Source organism: Delphinus delphis, chromosome 10 (assembly GCF_949987515.2).
Source record: "Delphinus delphis chromosome 10, mDelDel1.2, whole genome shotgun sequence".
Taxonomy (NCBI): Eukaryota; Metazoa; Chordata; class Mammalia; order Artiodactyla; family Delphinidae; genus Delphinus; species Delphinus delphis.
In genome coordinates, this window is record NC_082692.2 from 98,975,415 (window position 1) to 98,991,301 (window position 15,887).

At 39.8% G+C, this 15,887-nt stretch overlaps 1 protein-coding gene across 1 annotated transcript in view; it reads left to right on the forward strand.

Annotated features, from left to right (window-relative positions):
- The first annotated feature begins 6,626 nt into the window (after positions 1 to 6,626).
- Positions 6,627 to 15,887, forward strand: part of PPARG (peroxisome proliferator activated receptor gamma) — a 129,135-nt gene continuing 119,874 nt past the window's right edge. Inside the window, exon 1 of the mRNA XM_060023076.1 lies at positions 6,627 to 6,728. The gene's annotated coding sequence lies outside the window, so the exon portion shown is untranslated. The remainder of the gene's footprint in view (positions 6,729 to 15,887) is intronic.

Sequence of the window (15,887 nt, forward strand, 5' to 3'; positions counted from 1 at the left end):
TGGAATATCACCGTGGAAACAGAATAGCTGACATCACTCTAATAGAAAGCCCAGTTCCTCAGCCTTCTGCTCAAACTTCCCTGTCCTCAGTCTGCTCAAAAGAGAAATTGTGTATCAATAGTAGCAGTTCCTTGTATCAAGAGCAAAGTTGGCGCATGGGTCCAAATATTCAAAACAAAATTATGTTCATAAAAATGGAAAGGCTTGTGGCTATGTAAGTAAGGCTCAGGTCAGTAGCTGAGCCTGAGAATTTACATAAACGATATTCGTCAACTTTGTAGACATCATGAAGGATGAAAATACAACCTGTAAAGGTGACTGAATTTATGGCATTACTATTTTTTCAATAATAAAAATGTACGCCATATGTTAGGCATACCATCATCCAGGGCTACAATAGCAAGTAAAAAAATCTCTGCCTTACGGGCCGTATGGGAAATCTCTGTACCTTCCTCTTAATTTTGCTGTGAACCTAAGGCTGTTCTAAAATTATAAAGACTTTAAAAAAAAAATGCTGCCTTCATGGAGTTCACATTCTAGTGTGGGGAGAGAAACAGTAAATAAATAAAAGTTTAAAATATAATTTCAGGTAGTGATAAGTGGTAGGAAGAAAAATAAAACTGTTAAGAGAATAAAGAACAATAGTGATGGAGGACCTCTTGATGAACCGACATTTGAATTATTTACTTAATAGTAGGCTTGGGTTGCAAGTTAAACACTTGGCAATCAATCATTCAACAAACATTGATTGTCCACTTATTTGGTTTCAGGCCTTGTAGGGCAACAGGTCGTGGGTGTAAAAAGATCAATAAGCCATGGCTTCTGCTGTCAAGGTGCTTACACCTTAGTAAGGGAAGATAGACACTTCATGGGCACACAAGCGTTGGGGTTTTTTGTTTTTTGTTTTGGAGGTTTTGTTGCTGTTAGCAACTGAAGTACCATAACTGCCTTTCCCCGGATCCAAGCTCCTTGCCCATTACTCAGCCTGGACACGGCATTTATGTCCTTAGGTCGCTAAACTCTGGAGTGTGCAGACGGTGGTCCTCTGAGCAGTGAACGCGTTTTACAACTCGCCCACGATAGACGTTAAGAGTTGAGAAAATTTCAGCAGAGACTTTTCTGATAAATCCAAAATCTAGGACAAATTGCTTGAACAACTTTTAAACAGAAGACTTAAGGACAACATTTTAAACCAGTTTGAATTTTTTATGATGAAATTCATTTGGGGGATTTACAGAATTATACAGAAGAGGGAGGCAGGTGAAGGTATAGATGAAACAGTATTAGCCATAGACTGAAGCCATAGCCATGGCCATAGGCTGAACCCGGGTTATGGGTACAGGGGGTATTCATTACACTATTCTCTCTACTTCTATATTTGTCTAATGTTTTTCATCACACAAAGGTTTTGTTTTGTTTTTTGTTTTTGTTTTAGTTTTATGTGACAAAGCCTAGGACCCATAAGTTCACATGCATACCATGAGAAAACCATTCTCATACAGATATCTGGGGTTCATAGCTATTTCAAAATCTACTTATTTGACTAGTGACTTTTTACTTACAAGAAAGAGAGTAGCATATCCATGTAGACTGATGACTAAATAGGACACATATATGAAAAAAAACCCTCAATTTAGCATCCAAACTGTGTTTTAATACATTAGTGAGTAACTTTCAGAAAAAAAATATTCTCATTGCTTTCACATAGTTGATAAACAACATTTATTGAGTTCCTACTAGGAGCCTGACTTGGCATTTTCTCATGTTATCTCACTGATGAGATTATGAGAATATATTTCCATTTTATAGATGAGAGAACTAAGCCTAAGAGAGGGTGAGTCTCCTGCTCAAGGTCACAATAAGCAGAGATAAAAATCAGGGCTCTTTCCATTCTATCAGTGCTTAATTAAAACCAAACTCTTGAAAAGAAAAGACAGATAGAAGGTAGGACAATTTTCCTGAACTGAAAACTCTGGCAGGCATTCTCTTCTTCCTAATAGCTACCTCCTACCTCTTCATACTTACAAGCCAATCTGATATGCAAAATACATCAATTTCTGAGGGAAAAAGTGAAGAAAAACTGATAAAGCAGGGCAAAAACCTCTTTTTTAAATTTCCTGAATATCAAAAGTATTTTTGAACCTTTAAAAGATATTTTCAAACCATTAAAACTTTAAAATTTAAATAGTCTAATTCAAAACTATTGAAATTGCCAAATGGAATTTCCTTGGAATTAGATATTATTATTAATTTCATAGGTGCTTACAGATTATGAGAAATAAAATATTTTGAAAATAGGAGTCATCTCATTCAATATTAAAGAAAAGCATATCACTGAAGAAATGGCCTTAAAATTATGTCTCTTTCAGTTCTTTCAAATTATCTAAAAGAAAGCTCTAAATTGGGGTATTAAGAGAAAATAAAATATGAATTGGCGTATATCTTCCATGTTTTTTATTTTGAACCAATACATAGCTGTATCATATCATAACCTAATGATTTGTATATAATCAAGTATTTATTAAAATATTCCAGCAAAAATTCTTTTTTTATAGGCAATCACTCAAAACAGAAAGAGAATGTAAGTTAAGCAGAGGTGTACAGTGAAAGGATCAGGCAATTGGAAATCAGAAGAAATGGGTTACAAGTCTGGCTTTGGTACTTAAGACCTTATAAAAATGGACAAGTCATTTGGTGAAGGGCAAGATAAGACAGAAAAGCAAGAGTAGGAGAAAAGGACCTTAATAAAATTCAAAGTAAAATTGGGAGATTGCAGGTAAAATTTCATAACTAGACTTAAAAATCATATGTGGGAACACAACAGAGTCATTCACAAAGTAGATGTGTGTGTGTGTGTGTGTGTGTGTGTGTGTGTGTGTGCGTGCGCACTTAACCTGTCCAACATGTTGAACTGGCTATCATTTTCTTTTTAATTTTAAATTAAGAGCATCTAAATCTCCTGAGAATTTATGGTATCTAGAGACTGAGAAATGGTATCTCAGTTAGAGGAGCAAATGTCAGAGCCATGACTGCGCACAGCTGCTGTAAATAAGTGACCCTCCCCCAGCCCCCACTGGATGACTGGAAATACAGCACATTAATTTTCCTAAACTCAATCTGGTAAATGGTTACATGTCATTCACTATTGATGCCAATGCTGTTTTGCTGAATGCCTTGAAAATAAAATTTTTGTCATGATTTAAAATGTTTCCCTTTAAAAATAATATACCAGTGTTTAAAAATACCTGAGGTCCGTCAGTAGGGGTAGTTTAAGTGTAGTTGGAGTAAACTGGGAATCAATTCAGTTAAGGCCAACTCCCACTACTAGACCTGTACTTCCTTCCCAGTATAATAAACAGAGTATGCAATTATGAACCTGGGAACAAAGTTCCCCTAGTTGGAAGAAAAGCAAATATGTCTGCAAATCTCAAATGAGATTAACAACTGAGCATTAACTGCAGAAAAATAAGTGCCTCAGGACCAAACCTCAATATTTGGAAGAAGCCCTTGTGGTTGGGGAAAAGTGAACCAAGGCACAATCTTTCATCTCTAGAAGCTAAATGTGGATGGAACTGCATGTGTGCACTGTTGCAGGGTGGAGACCATGTGCTATTTATCATATTGTCCCCAGGACTTAGCAGAGGGCCTGGCACAAAATAAGCACTCAGTAAATGTTTGTGGAATGAAAGAATTCTGCATTATAGTTTATACAGTGTTTCTCCAGCTTTTGAAAATGTGGCCCCACAGTAAGAAATACATTTTACACCAACTCCTGGTACATACAAATACATACACACGCACACACATAACACAAAAGTTATGAAGCAACACTTTAGGGGAAGAATTCTGATAGTTTCTGTTCTCTTGTGTTCTGTATTATTTGACTTATAAAAAAAATTGGTTATGACCCAGTAAACTGATTTCATAATCCACTAATAAATCAAGACCAGTAGTTTAAAAAATAGATTTATGCTATTTCTATTTCTATTGCTTAACTTCTTACATTTTTAGGCTTTACTAACTATAGATCACTTTTTAAAATGACAATTTTTATTGTTAGTTAGTTTACACTGTTGTGTTAGTTTCAAGTGTATAGCAAAGTGACTCGGTTATACATTTATATGTTCTTTTTCAGATTCTTTTCCATTATAGGTTACAAGATATTGAGTATAGTTCCCTGTGCTATATAGTAGGTCCTTGTTGTTTACCTATTTTATGTATAGTAGAAAATCGCTTTTTTTTTAATCTGGAAGAAAGTTTAGAAACTATTCAGATCAACTCTAAAATGTTGTACCAGTTATAAGCTCACTGTGGTGAGATTCCACTTAGTCAATATTGTTGAATTATGAGTATTTCTCCACGAAAAACAGACTGGCCCTACCTCACACCATACACAAAATTTAACTCAAAATAGATCATAGACCTAAATGTAAGAGCTAGACCTATAAATTTGTGGCCACCAGAGGTGGGAGCAGGGAGAATTAAAGGAGGGTGGTCAAAAGGTACAAACTTCCAGTTATAAAATAATTTAGTACTAGAGATGATAGATATTCACTAAACTTATTGTGATAATCATTTCATGATGCATGTAAGTCAAATCATTTATACGGTACACCTTAAAGTTATACAGTGCTGTATGTCAATTATATCTCAATAAAACTGGAAGAAAAATAATTTAGTACTAGAGATGTAATAGACAACATGATAACTATGGTTAACACTGCTGTATGATATATAGGAAAGGCATTAAGGATTAAAGCCTAAGAGTTCTCATCACAAGGAGAAAAAATTTTTTTCTTTTCTTTTTATTGTATCTATAAGAGATGATGAATGTTAACTAAACGTATTGTGGTAATCATTTCACAATTTATGTAAATCAAACCATCATGCTGTACACTTTAAACTTATACAGTGATATATGTCAATTATTTCTCAATAAAAGTGGGGGAGAAAACTCTGTCAAACTAAAAATCATTGGATTGTACATTTAAAGTGTACGGTATTTAGGGACTTCCCTGGCTGCCAATGCAGGGGACATGGGTTTGAGCCCTGGTCTGGGAAAATACCACATGCCGTGGAGCAGCTAAAGCCATGAGCCACAACTACTGAGCCTGCACTCTGGAGCCCGCGAGCCACAGCTACTGAGCCCACGTACCTAGAGCGCGAGCTCCGCAACAAGAGAAGCCACCGCGATGAGAATCTCACGCATTGCAAGGAAGAGTGGCCCCTGCTCACCGCAACTAGAGAAAGCCCACGCGCAGCAATGAAGAACCAACGTGGCCAAAAATAAATAAATAAATAAATTTTTTTTTTAAAAAAGAAGGGATGCATGCAGCACTTCTATGCTGGAGTGTAGAATGCTGAGCCGTGTCAATCTGACTACCTAAACGGCAGGCAAGGAAATGGTGTTTTTCAGTGATAAATAAAATGGTCCTCTTTGAAGTCCCTATTCAGCTGTGGCTCTTAACTTCCTATTTTATGGGACAGGTGGAGAGCATGAATCTATTGAATTAAGCTCTGAACCTTCTCCGAGGTGATAACCATCCTCATAATGTTTTACTTTAAACTGCAAACAAGGACCAGCTGCCCTAGAGGAAAAAGAACTAGCCATCCCCAACCAATTAAGACGCTAAAGGACTGGAGCAAGTAATCCTGGGCAAGTAATTGATAAGCTGCTTAAAATCACAGTTTTTATGCACCTTTGCTCCCCAAGGACGGCCAGGCCCAGAACAGGATGTTCAGTAAATGGGATTGGAAAAAGGTAAGGAAAGTCAGGCCTCAAGTCCAGAAGACTAGGAGGCTTTCTGGCTGGACATCTATCAACCCCCTTTGGATGGGTCACGATAAAGGGAGCGGCAGGAAATGAAGCTGCCCAGAGTCCACCTGGTCCATGCACGAGGAAGCTCGACCCCAAACTGCTCCTCAAACTGCAAACTTAAGATTCCCATGCCCCGCGTCCCGCCCCAGCCCCGCACCATGTGTCCGGGTCCCTCAGCGTGAAAAACACTGCTGAAGAAGTTTAAAAATTCTGTCAGAGGTTAATGAATACTTTAAACTTTTGCAATTAAAACTTTGTCGCTCTAAGTAAATAATGAATACCAGTGGGAAGTACAAATGCGAAAGCGGGGGGAGCAGAGTGTGCAGCGCCATTGCGTATGGGATAAAAACCAGGTGCTCCTAAATATGCTCTTCTTTCTTTTCTTTTTTTTTTTTTTTTAAGAATGTCATCGAAAAGAACTTGAGGAAAAGAAAAAAACAAAACAAAACACCCGCAGACCACTGCGAAGGCGAGACCCGCGGGCCTGGAGAGGGAGGGCAGCTCCGGAACTCCACACCTCGGCTCTCCCCGACGTGACCGTGGGCATCTTCCTGGGCTCCGGCCGGTCCCTCCTCAGGGAAAATGGGACCATTTCTGGGTCGCCTCCCAGCGGCGGCTGTGAGGAACAAGCAAGGCCGGGCGCAGAGTAGGGGCTCCAGGGAAGGTGGGCGCGGCGAGCAGGAGTCCTACTGTGCGCGGGGCGGCGGCGCCCCGGCCGCTCCCCTCCCCCTCGAGCGCCCCCCCCCCACGCCCGCCCCGCGCCCCCGCCCCCGCCCGCCCCCGGCCCGGCCTGGCTCAGCGGCTGCAGGCGGGGCCGACCGCACTCGGAGCCCGAGCCGGAGCCGCCGCCGCCTAGGGCGCTGGGTCGGCCACCGGGACACCGGAGCGGACCGCTAGGCTACCGCCGCAGGTCAGGGTCGGGCTGCCAGGGGCGGTCGGGGCAGCGGCGCCGGGCGAGGGCCCGTGGACGGAGGGGTTCGCCGAGGGGCGCGGGGCTCCTGAGGGACCCGCGCTGAGGCGCGCTCCGGGGGGCAGGGGCCGACGGGCTCTGGGACGGAGGGGCCCCGGGCGGACGGGTCGTGGTCCGAGGGCACCGGGGCTGACAGGTCCCGGCCGAGGGTCGCGCCCTGAGGAGAAGTCCCGGCGCAGGGCTAATACACAGGCGGCGGAGGGCACGGGCTGCGCGCCGGGCGCGCGGGGGAGAGCGGCGTTCCGCGCCGGCGACGCAAGCCCGTGCGCTCCGCGCGGCCGTGACGGGCCCTTCGGCGCGCGCCTGACCGGGGGTCTGAGAGAACCTGGGTCTTCGAGCTCCGGCGAAAGTGCGCAGGGTCCGAGAGGTGCTCCCGGGGTACTTCGGGGCCGGGCACGGGATCCCGTGCGGGTGCGTCCCGCGGCGACGGAGTCCGGCTCCAGCACCCAGACAGTGACCATTGCGGGGTCGTGGTGACAGTTAAGTTAGGGGCGCACTTGGGGGTCACCCAGCCTAGGTGCCCTTAAGCACTTTGCTGGCGGTGAGCCGAGTGGAAGGGCCGGGGATGGGGGCTGGCTTGCCGGAGGGCAGGGGATGGAGAGCGCGGCCCCCTCCCACCCCCGCAGTGGTCGGGAAGATGGCCTGCCGGCGCCTTGGTTCCTCCACGTGCCAGGCTCGACTCCTGCTCTTCGGAGCCTGACTGGGGTAGGTGGAGGTAGGGCAGCTAAACCGAAGTCTCTGGTCCCTCCGTGTAAGGGGTGGAAAGTGGGTGTGTATTTGTGGTACTTTCTGTCTCGGTATTTGGGGAGGAGCCTGAGGTAAGGAGGCAGAAACTGGGAGTAACCTATCTGCTCGTTTTATATAAGGTCACTTGTTAGGTAAAGAAGGGGCCTTTACCTCTGCTGGTGATCAGAAGGCTGCGTTTCTAAATTCTTAACTCCCATTGCTTAGGTGAGTCGGCTTCTGTAACTGCACTTTGTTGAAATGTGTTAGTGATGCGTACCAAATTTGCAAGATGATGATCATGATGATCGTGGTGATGATATTATATCGTTACTATTTTGTTGTGTTCTTGTTTTACCGCGAGAATTTAATTCACTTGGGTCTGAGAATAATGGTTGGGAAAATAGTGTCAATTATTTTAAGAAGCATAAAGTAAAAAAAAAAAAACGGTCTGTCATGAAGAAGCTGAAGTTTTCTTCTTTTCCTTTCAAAATTGGGGTCAAAATGTAAAATTAATTTGTATAGATCATCATCTGAAAACAAAACCAGGCAAGATGACTGAGTTGTATGAAAAACTCGATTTTAAAGTACATTATTTTCATGTTAACTTTTTATCATTCATGAAACACATTGTAACTGGAGTTACTGAGAGAGCAATGACCGACACCCTTTAGAAGGAGCTGGGCAGTTCTTGTCAGATCCCAGGTATTCGGTGGCAGTCTTCTTGTTCATAGCTAAGTGATCAATCGCTGACTGAAAACAGGACCTCCTGATGGTCTAGATGATTTAGAAAACCCTTTTGGAATAGAGACTGACATAGACACTCATTGCAGCTTCTTTCTAAAGAAATACCTTCCACTCCTATGAAAGTTCTGTAGAAAATACTCAGAGATGCTACCAGTTAGCTTTTGCAGTGATATTTCCAAAGATCCTTTTCAAGTTTGAAAACAATTTTTGTGTTGTCTGTTTTCAATCAGATTCACTCTGAAGTTTGTACGGCACCATAGTATTCTTTAATATACAAAATTGTAAAATGAATGCTGTTAGCTAAAAAGTGAGATTGGTTACAGAAGCATCCATTTTTGTCTTAATGTGTACTTCTCATCATTCTCCTTTATTTAAATTATAATGATATTTGACACTTCACTTGCCGATGATTATATCTTAAATTTAAAGGTCTTAGAATCAATTAGTGACCGACTGCTCCATCTTTTGCAAATCAGTGGAAGGGGGGAAAAACCTGGTGATTTAATTTTTAAATCAGAACTTCTTCATGTTTAAAAGTTTGTTTCTTGCTTTTATGATAACTGCTATGAAAACATGGCATCAGTGAAGTATAAAGTTTTGGAGAATTCCAGGTTAAGTTTTTTGGGCACTTTTTTTTCATTCTTTTAAATTTAAAAGGATATAATTTCTTTTTTTAATTAAAACTAAAATATCCACCAGCGTCATATTCTTTATTAAACTTAGAATACCTTGAAAATAGTTTTGCAATTGGCATTTTTAGTAATTAAATACACTATTTTCTTTGAAGGGACTAGTTTCCTTACTGTTCGTTTCTTTGTATATTTTTCAGAACTACATTTTAAAAACCATTAAATTGTAGTTTTTAAAAAATCACAATATTAATTCCAAAATCCCTGTGACATTAAAGTTGTATTGTTCCTGTGTATTAAAATTTATACAGAGAAAAAAAAGTATGACTTTAGGATTATGCATTAGAATAATACATTACTGATCACAGCTAATTGCTCTTAGTAAGTTATATGACGATAAACAAATGCTTATTTTTCTCTTCTGTAATTCTCTGAAAATAAGGATGTTTGCCACTAACCCTAATTATCAAGATCATTTTGTATTCGAAAGCTGTGTGAGTGGCACAGCTGTGGAAGCAGACACAGGTATTAATAATACATTTCATTTAGTTTTCGAATTGTGAAATGGTTTTTAATAACGGGAGACTCATGAAAACAATATTAAAATAATACTTTACAAATGTTTTATGTATCCTGGTCTATTACTTTCTCTTCTTTCCTAGGATTTATATATGTCCAATGGGTAGGACAGAAAATGTTGGTCATTCTAATTTGTGGGTGTTCTGCTCAATTCACTGTCACTTGAACTTAGAAACATAATAATGCCATAAGGTGTGGCAAATATACCGGAAGAACTTTTTGGTCTCGTAGGATTCCACTAAATGAATATCAGCTGTAGAGGATTTTTTTTTTAAATCACTAATCGAGAAAACTTGTTATGTCACCAGTCTATAGGCGTAAACATATGCCCCCTGACACCTTCAAAATTGTTAAAGTGAATTTCTAACTTGCTTTTCTTATTTTTCCTAACATCTCCTCATGAGGGTAGCTCACCTCTCTTAAGGCCCTGTCCCTTTCTCTCTTAAGGCCTAAAAGCAACGAAAAGGGCAGCGATTTAAAATGCTTATTACAAAGGTCCTTTGAAACCGATCTAATTTGACTCCACAAAAGTACAGTAAGATCTGTAAATAACCACCTTGCTAGCATAGATAGCCCCAGTATATCAACATTCAGTTAGCTTCATAGCCTTCTAGATAAAATTTTCAAATTGAAGATTATTTGTAACCTTCCTCGGCTTTGTCGTTTACTGTTTGTATTGTATCACAATACAGGGGTAGGCTTGGGGGAGTTACATGGCATATCTTTTGAAGCTTATTTAATAAAAATGTCATGTTTTAATTTTTATTTACCTACAGTACTTAAGTAGGTTCTTGAAAGGAAATCAGCTCAAATAAAATAGACCGTATTTTGGGGAAAACTTTTGGAGATGTTAAGACAACAGCTATCCCCGATAATAGTATATACTTAAATTATTTTTTTATTTTAAAAAACAGGTTGATGTATTCTTCGTATTTTTCTTCAGCAGTCAATGCACACCTATGTTTTAATGACAAATATTTAATTCAGAATGTGAATGTTTACATTTTTAACCATTTTAATTATTATAGTGAGGCAAGTCACTTATCCATTCTAAATCTCCATTTCCTAATCAATGAAATGGGAAAAGTATTGCAATTATTGTTCTGTGCTCTTTTTTTTGTATGACTTTAAGACTTTATCAGCAAACCTGTGTATCTTAAATGATATGACCTTGGCCCTGAATTTAATTGAGCTAATACTTTTCCAACTATTTAGTTCACCCTAGTATTAATTTTGAGATTATTGTTAAGAATAAACTGAAGATAATGCTTGCCATGTGGTGATCGATTTATAAAATGTTTCTGAAATGAAAAATTTCATCATTATTCAGCTTAAAACTGTATTTCCTATTCTCTGGTGACTTCAGACAAAAATCAGCCTAGGAATCATTTTTGTTTTACTGATAATATCTCTGTGAGTCCTGTGTAGACACAGTGTATATCCTTTCGTGTCCGTTTCTATGTCTAATGCGTTTAGAAGGTGCAGGCTGTGCTTTTATTTGATAAAGTTCTATTCTTCACATATTTTTATGGTGCACCCTGTAAATACTTAATGTGTTTGTTTTTTAGTGAGGCCTATGATCCTTCAGATCAAAAGACATTTTAGTATCGCAGCTTAAAGACTACATAGTGGCTGTGCTTGTCATAAAGCTTGGGGCTCTTTCTAAGAAACTGCAGCCAAAAAATAGACTTTTAATGGCTTGAAAAGTGAATCTGCCTCCTAGGAACCCAACAGTTTACTAGTAGGGACTCACTGGAAAAGCATATAATTAACTGTGCGTCATCCAAATAATAAATTTTAAATTCTCCTTATGGATTGTTAAGTAATCCATTTTATTGTCTCCTTTGCAAGCAAGTAAGGGCCTTGGTTCCAGGCCTGAACCCCTCACCCTGTTCCCTGAGTATGCAGCTACAGAGCCCAAGTGGGGACCTAACTCAAAGGATGGGGGAGCAGAAGTCAAAGAAAGGCTTAGGCCAGTGCTTGTAGATGAGTGTTCCATGTTTTCGGTGGCTTCCCCTGTGCAAGTGGGGAGTGGGGAGCAGCCCTCATTTCCACTCTCTTCACGTTCTGGTTTGGCTTTCTCACAGCCATTGCTATACCTTCAGCTATTCCAGCGACCAGGCCATTCTCGACTTGAAAATCTTTGGAGGGACGGGCTGCAATGAGATTGTTTTCTCTACTGTGATTTCTCAGATGTAAAGGAAAGAAATGAAGTCATCAATTCATGTACCATGAATCATTTGCAATAGAGATTTAAAACCTTACAGGGAGGATTTACACTCAATCCTGTAGTAGTTTAGTTCAGTTTGCTTCAGTGTCTTGTTTAAGAAACATTTTTCTTCCACTTCACTGGTTTTTAGAAAATAAATTCATTGCCAGTTTTAACTGATTTTTTAAGGAGCACTTTAATTTGTGGACTCATCTAGGAGAATTGTGATGTGTGGATAAGCCTCTCTGAGACAGATTTCCTGACCTTCTGGGAAGAGTTCAGATTAGCGCAGACCTGGGGTGAGAAGTCTGCACAGTTTACCGCAGATAAGGAGAAGGTAGATAGGAGGAAGAAAAGTAGGGAAATACCCTGAGTGGGAGTGTAAGAGATCTGTGTGTGGGTTGCACAGTAACTGTACAGACACCTGGATGAAAGGGTTGGTTTCTAAGAATTTACCCTGCCCCTCGGTGACATCATAGACTTTTAGGACAGCTTCAAATTCTAAAGTTGCCACTTTGCACTGTTTCTCTCTTGGGCTCTATAAGTTGCTTCAGGAGAGGATCTGGGAAAGTGAATGCAAAGAGGATATTCTTATCCTGCGTGTTTAAGGAGTAACAACTATTCCTTTACAGTGAAGGCGATGGGGAAACATACCTATCAGACTGCCAGGGGCAACGATGAGGTGCTGGAAAGAACTCCTTAACCTTGACCCCACCCCACTGGCCTTCATTTTGCCGCCAACACCATCTGTGTCCTTTGAAAGTTTGGAGTCCACTTGCAAAATGCCAATATTTCCAGCAGGGTTAATTCTTTAAGACATCCTCAGCAAAAATTTGAAAGGTTAGCTCCTGGTTTGCTTGCTACCTGCAAACAAGGCTTTTAAGGAATAGTAAACACACTTGGAATTTGAAAGAGGGGATCAGGAGAAGGAAAAATAAAATTAAAGTGATTCATGTCCCCAGTTTTCCATAAACCAACCTTCATGAAACCAAATATGAAAATAGCCACTTGAAATAGCCGTGATAGGAAGGAATATGTCCCACACATGCATTTGTTTTTCTCTTAAAAATCAACACACGAGAATTTCCTGGCGGTCCAGTGGTTAGCACTCTGTGCTCTCACTGCCAGTGGGCCCAGGTTTGATCCCTGGCTGGGGAACTAAAATCCCACAAGCTGTGTGGTGCGGGGGGGGGGAAAAAAAAATCAACATGCATTGTAATTCTTCCTTGAACCATTTTTTTCCTTCAGAAAAACAAATTGTCATTGCTAAATGTCAGTTTATCCAAGAAATCTTATCAGATTTAAGGCCAGGAGTTAGTTGTTGGTTCATGTAATTAGATATCTGAATATTACCTCTCGCTATGTCTTTTCTCTGTGACGTTAAACAAATTATGTAATCTCTTCATGAGTTCTTCCAGACGTTTAAAGTAGCTTTCTAATAGATTGAAATGAGAGGAGTCTTTCAATCATGTCATAAACAATATGCCAAAGACATACAAATAATGCCTAATACTTTGGCAGATCCACAGATCACAAAATTTTATACCTAGTTTATTTTGCCTTTTATTTTTTTTGCCAAAAATAGTTATGGGAAGCCAACATGTATCTGATAGAAATAGAAGCTTAGCAGTCACCTCAAAAACAAGTTCATTAATTCTGTGAATCAGCTGATAGGCAGTGTTTAACAAGTATAGGCCACCCTCATGGGTATGACTAAGCATATTGCTTACTTGTCATTCACTTTTCCACGGTGTTACTGAAGTCTGAATCTAAATCAGAGAATCCCCAAGTCTTACTGTACTCAATGTTGTTCTTTTCTGTCAGTTGATAATTACCTGGGTTTTGTAAACAATGTTTAGATTGTGTAAGGACAAGTACTTATAGAAAATCTTTCTCTTTTTTATATGGTGGATGGAGTTATGAAAGAGAACAAACACATGAATGGTATATATATATAAATGAAGAAGATACTGTAACAAATTATTTGCATATGTTAGTAAAATCCAGAAGAGTGAAGAAAACACTCAGGCATTTGCCATTGTAGGATTACTACATGTTTTCCTAAAGCATTTGGAACTAATTAGAAATACCCTGGCTTTATTTAAAGGGAATATAATATATTTTTAAACTTTGTTTTCAACAAGGTCCAAGTTTGTTGACTTTTAGGACTAGAGCAGTGCAATGTTTACAAAAACATAGAGTATTAATTTCTTGAAGCAGGTACTAACTGGTTTTATTCCTTTTTGTATCTCTAGCACATAGCATGGTACTTATTAGGCACTTAATACATGATTTTAAAAGAATAAAGAAATAATCTAAAGTGTGGTCCTTGGCCCAGCAGCATCAGCGTCATCTGGGAACTTGGTAGAAATGCAAATTCTCGGGCCCCACCCCAGACCTACTGAATCAGAGTCTCTGGGGATGGGGCCCGGTAATCTGTCCCTTAACAAGCCCTTCAGGGGATTCTCATGTGTAGTGTTTGGAAACCTCTCACTCCAGGTGATCCTTGCATCCCATCTGAGAGCCTAGAGCCCAATGCTCTGCGCAGTTAATTTGGATTATTTTTAGTAGGCCTTACTTTTGCCTATAGTTAAGTCCCTTGCCATATTATCCTATTGGTAGACTCTCTTGAGGTCATCCTGTAAAATTACCTCTGTTGGTTTGGCATTTTATTACTTAGAGAAGCTCAGACTTGTTTTCAATAAGCTTGTGTCAGTAGAGGCTCCCCGGCTCCCATCTTAGTCCAAGCATCACTGGTTCCGCTTACCTTAGAATGGTTGCCATGAATCCTGAGTCTCCAAGTTCAAAGACTGGATTTTATAAAATCTCTGAGGATGATATGGCCCTAGAGGACCCACATTAAACAGACTTACAAGATATGGATTTGTAAACTTCAGTTCCAGTTTAATAACAGTAGAAAATGTGTCAGTCTTAGCGATTGTTGATGACAGTTTTTTTTAAATCCTAAAATTCTGTAATTCAGGAATTGAAGAAACTTGTACTCTTATGTGTAGCTGATGTCACTGACACTTAGTTCCGCCTGCTAAAACAGCAATTGGGCAATATATTGCACCCTCTGCTGCTATACCCTCACTTCTGAGATTTTTTTCCAAAGAAATGTAGGACATAGGACAAGCCACATACACAAAGACCTTCATGCGAACATTGTTATAGGAACCAATATTTGGAAATAACTATTCAACAGCAGGGGAATGGTTAAGTAGATTATGGTGTAATCACTAGGTGGAATGTTATGTAATTATCAATGACAAATTAGAAAACTAGAGCAAACCTGAAAAATATTTTTAAAAAAGTAACATAAAGAATGTATGTGCACCATTGATTGCAACCTTATATAAACATGTATATATAAAGTCTGGAAGGGACTATACAAAAATTATGACAGTTATATTAAAATAGTGAGGTATTGGGGCTTCCCTGGTGGCGCAGTGGTTGAGAGTCCGCCTGCCGATGCAGGGGACACGGGTTCGTGCCCCGGTCCGGGAAGATCCCACATGCCGCAGAGCGGCTGGGCCCATGAGCCATGGCCGCTGAGCCTGCGCGTCTGGAGCCTGTGCTCTGCAACGGGAGAGGCCACAACAGTGAGAGGCCCGCGTACCACAAAAAAAAAAAAAAAAAAAAAAAAAAAAAAAAGTGAGGTATGGAGGGCTTTTTGTTTTTATATTTTTCTCTTTTCCAAAGTTTAGCCAGTAATATAAAATTACGTCTATAATTAAAAGCCTACATTTATTGCTTTTTTTAAGTATGTCTATGACGCTGATCAGTAAAGATCAAGCAAAAAGTAAATTAAACATTGAGAACCCCTCTAGCCTTTTTATTCCTTTAAAGCCATCGACAATAATGTGAGACACTACATGAATTCATTGCTATTATACCCAGTTTTATTTCATACATAATTTTACTTCATATATTGGGCTTCTCTGTACTCTGCTGGACTTGCCTGTATTTGGGTGGAAAAAATATCCCATCTTTGTAACAGCCTCTTAATTTTCTCAGCCATACATAAGGTTTGATTTTGTTGATTTCTTTGGGCCTGTGCACTCTTTGATCTTTAGCATACACCAACAACCAAGCTTTTTTTGAACAGTGGTTTCCAGAGCTATTTTATTTTCAAGCTCCCCCCCCTTTTAAGTCTTTTTCTAAAAAATATGTATATCTATTATGGGGTTTTTCCCCCTAAAATTAAATAAC